At 43.7% G+C, this 7,346-nt stretch overlaps 1 long non-coding RNA gene across 1 annotated transcript; it reads right to left on the bottom strand.

Annotated features, from left to right (window-relative positions):
- Positions 1-1,860: 1,860 nt before the first annotated feature.
- On the bottom strand, positions 1,861-4,245 carry LOC111928346 (uncharacterized). The gene is made up of 3 exons (XR_002864037.2): positions 4,042-4,245; positions 2,828-2,940; positions 1,861-2,483 (listed from the first exon to the last, which is right to left on the bottom strand). It is a non-coding gene; the product is annotated as an uncharacterized LOC111928346 (long non-coding RNA).
- Between the last annotated feature and the right edge of the window lie 3,101 nt (positions 4,246-7,346).

Raw genomic sequence — 7,346 nt, 5'->3', positions numbered from 1 at the left:
CTAGAGAATGTGATCTGGCAGTGGTGGTGCTTAAAGCATACCAGCCAGAGAAAAGACAGTGCAAGAGACAACCTTTGTAAGGCTTTTGTAAGGCTTTTGTAAGGCAGCCAGAGACCCACACTGCAGCTTACTACAGAGATGGAAAGTGTCCTGCCCCACCAGAGTTAAGATCACGTTTCTGTCTTTTCTTTCACAGGTACACTAGTGCACACACAGAAACTCATTAAACAGGAAACAACATCCCTGGCAGTGTCAGACTTGCCCCATCACCAAATGACAGCACATATGACCCACACGCTCAAACCCATGCGTGCAATTCCAAAAAAAAATCCTGAATCTTTTCAGCAGGAAGGAAATATTGATGCTGCAGCTCAAAGACCAGGGGTATTTTGGACACAAATAAGGGTGTTTCAGAGCTGGATAGAATTATCCCATGGGAAACTCATCCATTTTGACATTACGCTCACGTTCCTAATTCTGAGGAAAAAAAAGACTACGAAGGCCACATTGAACAATGTAGTCAGCTGGTCCCACATTTCTCAGCAGGCATCATTATTTCCAGTCCTGGACTTCATTGTGAAGAGCTCAAGAAGGTGAAAACATGCTGCAGCTGATACCCCTGGACAAAATAAAGAGGTAGCAGTACACCCCAGCATATATGGTCCCTCCAGAGATAAATCTCCTGTAAAAAGGCAGTGGAAAGAAATAAACACATCTAATGCTGTGCAATGGATAGTCTAGCTTTAAGGGGATAGTCTAGCTTTAAGGTGGGCTTAGAGATAAAATCCAGATACTGTGCTGGACTTGGAAAAGATCTTCAGTTGGCCTTGACTTTTAATTTGCTTTTACCTAGAATGGGGGCAGTCCTTGGTGTAGTCTCCTAGGGATGCATGAGGTGCAAATCTGCCCATGACTACTTTTTCAGCTGCACTCAACCAGGCAAAAGTAAAGATGTGGGGTTTAGCCAGGCTTCCTTTAAAAATATCTGACCACCTTCAGTTAAACATACATGCTCCCTGTTTGCTGTCCACTGATGAGCATTCACCCATCTTCCTTCCCCAGCGCTGATTTTCTCTCCATTGACCCAACTCTGTGCAAAACTTTGAGTCAAATTTGTTACTCAGGTCACCCCATGCCCCTGACCACTCTTGAGCTGAATCCTGGTTTTGAGCACATGTTTTTTCTAAGTCAGCCCAGCTGTTGTGCAGGTGCTCGATGAACTGAAATGTCTTAACCAAAATGAAAAACAACTAGCTCATTTAGAAGACATGCTGTATTTTACTTAACACACTTTCATGTAGCACCCAGATTTATTGCTGGAAATCACCAGCCCACCATATCCATCTTCTTTGTCTCATTTTACATGTCAGGATCTTTAATCTTATCAGGAGGGCAACTTGTGACAAAAATCTCGAGAGATGGCAGAGCACATGACTGGAGTCTTTCTGTAAAAGAACAGCAAGGCTGCACGTTCAGGGTGAACCATCATTTTTCTGAGGGTTGATTTTGGTATGAATCACAGCAAGCCCTCCCCCCTCCCACACTAATTTTTTGATTTTTCTATTCAACTGTCCTGTGCCTTCCTTGAAAGATTTCTTTTGTACATGTGCCCCCAAAGGCAGAGATCTGGCAGTGACTACCAAGGTTTTCAATCATGTGCTAACCCAGTTTTGGATTTGGTGAAACTCTTGTGAACCAGGAACATTTCAGATTTCTTAGTAAATACACATTTTTCAATGAAGCTGAGTAGCTCTCTACATATACCTGAGGTGTCATCAGCACACACAAACACACCCATGCACACTAATAACGCACAGGTACTCACACAATAATTAGAGAGAGCTATTTTCAGATGCACAGAGGTTTATTATGAACAGTGAAAAATAAAATAAACAACTATTAAGAGCCACCCAGTAGAGCTCTATTAACTCTGCAGGAAATATTTGTCCATTCTGTCAGACAGGCTGATAGTAATGCTCAAGCCAGTCTGCTAATACAATCATTTTGTTTCCACAGCTCACTTCTGTGATAATTTTAGGGCCAAAGTTTTGCTTCCAAAGTTTCATTTTCTGGTGCATTCAACCCCATCCTTTGGGGTAGATGTAGGAAGTTCACAGGTTTGGAAAATGACAGAGGGTTTAGGTGGGAAGTCTTGGGGTCTCTCTGCCCCTTCTCTCCCTCACAACCTCACAGTCAGGTCAGGTCTCATGGTAGATGGTCCCCAAGGATGGAGATGCCACCATGCCTCCAGGCCCCAATCCAGGACTGTCCTGCTCTCCTGCAGCAGATTTATTTCCTCCTACCTTGTCAGTGGTTGCCTTACTTCTTGTTTTCTCCCTGATCTCAGCTGGCCTCTCAAGCACGTGCTGCTCCCTTTTCTTCTAGATCTAACAGCTCTGGCTGGGCTGCCTTTCACCTCCTTTCTCTTAGCTTTGGGGACAGCTATGAAGCTGTTGTAGCACAAGGCAGATTGCAGTCCACATCTATTGGAAAAAGCAGAAGCAAAGAATGGCAGAGAGACCACCACTAAAATCTGGTCAATGGTGTGAAGATCTGAACACAGGACACATTTAATCTTCCAATTCTATCTAGGCAAGCTAAATTTTCCCATTTGGACAGCTCTGCATATAGCCTGATTTTTCTAAAATGTGAATCATCTAGGTACGCTTGTTAAAAATGAGGTCATTTAATTGAAATGCTAAATATGGCCTAGGATTCGATTTCTATTTTTACCACATCTCTGTTTAGGACAAATAACATTTTTCCTTCCTTTGATGGTGAGCAAAAGGTTGCTCAGGACATATTGTGGAGTTTTTCTATCACTTACCAGATACCAGTGTGAAGTCTAGCATTGATAGAGAATTTATCGCTCTGGTTTTTTGTAAGCTCTCCATTTCTGTGCTGTTTTTTCAATACTTCAAGTTCAGGTTTCACTTTTGACTGCAAAAGAAACCAAAATGTATTAAAAAATAAAAATATGAAAAAGAAAAAAGGAAAAAGAGCGAAAAGGGCACTTCAAGCAGTGCACAGCTGTGTACACTCAGACCTTCCTGCTTGACTGGACTGACCATATCTGGCAAATGGTGATTGAGGAGTCTGTGAAACCTGTGTTGGGAAAGGAAGCTGTGTGACTGTATTTATATGACTCCTTTCTTGCTCACTCACTGAAAACACAACATCTTCTTGACCCAGCAGAGCTGCCTTGGTGTGAAAAGCAGGGGTGGCTCGTATTGCACAGGTGGGCTCTGCACCCAGGAGGAGGGACAGCAGCTCAGCCTGTGCCAGACATGCTTTCTGGCCACATGGACAATTTCCTGCTGACTCTCAAGAAAGAGCAAACAAAAGATCAGGAACAGCTATAGACATCTAACCTAGTGTCCTAGATTCATGGGGAGAGGGGGGTATCATCAAATTCAACATTTCCAGCCCAGATCCTCAGCATTTTACTGAGACCCTTCATATCTGGCTAGATCACTGGCAGGACCAGGACTTTTACCTTAGCAGCTACCAAGCAGGAATTAACAAAATTACCCTCCAGGACAAGATGGCCTATAGGGTCTTGATGTCCTCAGATATGGACAGATTTTTGAATTCAGCAATCTTAAATTCAGACCAAATGCAGACAGCTCACCTGGACAATGCTATTGCAGGAATCACAGGCCAAATGTTGAAGAGGGGTTTGCATAAAACTTAGTGTCTGGAGCATGTGTAACTTGCACATGCTGAATATTCTGAAATCAAGCCAAGCTCTGGAACTCAGATAAAACCTGAGCATCTCATCTACTTGCTGGATGGACAATGGAGGGAGATGAGAGGACATGGACTTCTCTCCTGCCTAGGATTAAAGAGTTTCTCCCTCTTATCCAGGCTAGTTTTCTCTGCCCCTCTCAAGAAGGATCTCCCAGGTAAAGGTGATTAAGACAAGGTGCTAAGTAAAAAAACCCTCTGGGATAGCTAGAAAGAGCAAAAGACCAAAGTGTTGGAGATTTCCTCTGAGGCTCTAGAAGTGGTGCATGGACACCCAAGCTCCTCATGACAAACCTGATGTCCTGTGCAGGAGTGATGATGAACCCTCCTTCCTGGAAAGAAGAGCCACTAAAACCGTGGATCACGATGCATTTCTTCCCATTCTCTTCTACTCTGTGCATATTTCCCCCCGTCGACATACTATACCCTGTATATAACTCCAGCTGTTGTGATCATAGGCATCTGCAAATGTGCAGATGCAGATGAACAGTAAATCCAGCCCTGCTGCAGGTAACAGGAATTTCCACCCCAGCAACAGCAGCTTTATTAATTCACCAAATCACATTGGCTCGGGATTAATTACGCAAGCTGTGATACCACGCATGGACTCTACAAGCTTATTAATGATTCATGTGTGTTTTAGCCTCCGGGAAGAAAAAATCAACAGGAGGTAGGGGTGGTACCTTCAAATCAGAGGGGCAGCTCAGCCAAAATGGCATCACTTTCTGCCTCCTCCCATTAGCAATAGATCTTGCTTCTGGGGACTTCCATAGAGCTTACAGATACACTCCAAAAAACAAGAAATATCTTTCTTTTTGTTTGGAGTCTTATGATATTGCTACCTTTTCTCTTTACAGGCAGGAAGTCCTGTGTAGGTATGTGGTATTCCCAGGCCAATACCTCACAGCCACACACTGGCATGAGAGCAGCACTTCTCAGCCCATCCATCCCCTCTCTACCAAGGGCTGGGAAATAAATGCCTAGCAAGAAGTAAAAGCATGTTTTTGTGCTATCCCAGGGTACTGTCCTGGCCCCCAGGTGTGTGCAACTGAGGGAGTTCCTGAAGCAGAGGCTCTGTCTTTGCAATTAATAGCCCTTGATGAATTTTTCTGTCATGAATTTGTCTAATTGCTCTTTGAACTTGTGTGAGCTTTTAGCATGCACAACATCCTGTGGTTCAGTGCGTCCATGCTCTAACTATGCACTGTGCAAAGATGTCCCTTCTTTGGGAACTGTCAGCTGCTGTCATTTGCTTCTCCCGACCCCTGCACCATCCAGCTCATCAACATGTGAGCCAAGGAGCAGAGGCCCAGGCCTGCTCCTCCCTCTGGCACTCCTCCTGCCTACTCTTCTTTAAGAGATTAGCCACAAGCACACACACAAGAAACTCTGCTGCATCCAAGATAAATTTTATATGGCAGGGAAAGTCAATTTAAGACAATTGATCTGTTTTGCCAGCTTTGGAGCTGGACATCACTGTGGGTGTGATTCAGTCAAGTGCTAAGAGTCTGAGTCTAAAATTTTTCCTTTTGTGGTCTTACTGCCTAAGTCAGCTTTTGCAACAGCAATCAGTTTGTGGAATGAGCTTGTCAAGGACAGGATCGCCAGAATATTTATAGGTACTAGAAGAGGCAATCTTTGAGCCGTGAAGGAAATTGAATTGGGATGGAACATTTCATTAAGAACAGTCCCTTCTGAAGGAAGCCCTGCTCCTGGGCCGTGTGTCTGGGACCATACAGAGACCCCTCATAGGTCACTGCACTTACAGACTCCATAACCATAGCTGTAACATGAGTCAGAGTTGTCACATCCATGGCTTGCTGATGGCAAATTGAAATCATTGATAAGGATAATGATTATGACTATGATTATGATTATGGCTTAATCCTCTTTTTGCAGACTAAACCCCACACATTATTGGGGCCTACAAGCAACCCCTGGACACTACCTGCAATGCCCTGTGTGCCCGTTGCACAGCTAAGCTGCTGCAATACCCTGTCCTGTTCTCATCAGGAGTAGGATCAGGCAAAGACCTGCCTAAGAAGGAGGTTTCTCAAAAAATATAAATATCCATTCTCTTTGGAAAAAGTAGTTTTTTTTAAATGTAGTTAAAAGGATTCGCCTGGCATTCACAGGTAGCCTTTGTTAGATACATTGATGTCCTGCATGTCCATGGCTTCCTCTCCACACAGTTCCTCTGCCCTTTCATTGTCTTATAAACTGTTGCATGGTTTTACAGAAAATTTGTTGTAAAGCCTAATCCATTTGCACAATTCAAAAGCCTTTACCATGTCACTGAAGATGATTCATTGACCACTGGGGGCTTTGTGGGAACACCTTCAAGGATCAGGCCCTGTTTACCTGCATTTTTTTGTTTCTCTGAGTTGCAGAGGAAAGAGTGGATCCATACTGCTGAATGTGTCTGTAGCATCTCCCATGATCAATGTCCTGAAATGGCAAGAAACTTCTGTGAGGTTTTCTAACTGGTTGCATTATTCATGTATCAGCTGCTCTGCATTTTCGCAGAAACAGGTCAAATTGAAAATGGCTCATCTGGTCCCACCTCCCTGCTCAAGCAGGGTCATCCTAAAGCATGTGGTACAGGATTGTGCCCAGAGAGTTCTTTAATATCTCCAGTGAGGGAGGCTCCACAACTTCTCTGAGAAACTCATTCCACTGTATCACTGGAAAGTATATTCCACCTGCACAATAACTATTTAAAAATGTATTTTTTTATTTAACAATGGCATTAGCTGTGGGAACAGTGGTGGTGGTGGGGTGTTGTTGGTTTTTTTCCCATTTTAAATGCCTAAACAAATTGTTTATTTTCTCCACAGGTATGGCTGATATTAGCTGCCTGTGAAATCTGATTGGCACAGGGCCCTTTGCCAGAGCCTGAGAGAACTGTGCAAGGGTAACTGCATTTTGTGGGCTTGAGTTTTAGAGATTTTAGGTTCTCTTTTTTTATGACTCAGTTGTTTTTCCAATAGGTTTGTGAATACTGTGCTGACTAAACAGTGTCACAGATGGGTTGAGCTATAGCAGGGAGAATAAGAGATGTTCAGTTTGGAGATTTCCTATTCCTGTACCCTGGCCAGACTGATGTGCCCACCTTGCACATCAAGGAGAATCCTGCCCCCCTGAGCTCCTGCTGAAGTCCCACTGAAGTTTAAAACCAGTGCTTGGAAATTTTTTCTTGCTAAGGGCAGGACAAAAGACAATCCTTGTGAGAACAACCTCAGCCTCTGTGCAATTCTGAAATTGGAGCAGGAGCCCTTACTGGACAGATGGGGAAAGTCTGGTAAGGACTCAGTATGACTGACCTGAAAACACCCAGCAAGCCATACTGCTGCCTTCAAACAAACCAAGACTTCTAATTTAAACCAGCTCTGGCTGTTTATATTGTTATCTAACCCAAAGTGACACAGACCAGTGGTAGAGATACCCCAGCTGTAGCCAGAGAAGCCAACTTAATTGCATTAATAATAAACTTTCGAAGAAGGCTTGCATGGAAAACAAAGTGTTGGTTAAGTGAATGAATTTTCTTCTGGTCTGAAGGATGCTAAATTAACCACCTCTTCCTGGCCCATCTTCCCTGG

Source organism: Cyanistes caeruleus, chromosome 5 (assembly GCF_971803275.1).
Source record: "Cyanistes caeruleus chromosome 5, bCyaCae1.hap1.1, whole genome shotgun sequence".
Classification (NCBI taxonomy): Eukaryota; Metazoa; Chordata; class Aves; order Passeriformes; family Paridae; genus Cyanistes; species Cyanistes caeruleus.
Note: the sequence above shows the minus strand (reverse complement) of the source record. Positions and strands in the feature narration are given on the sequence as shown.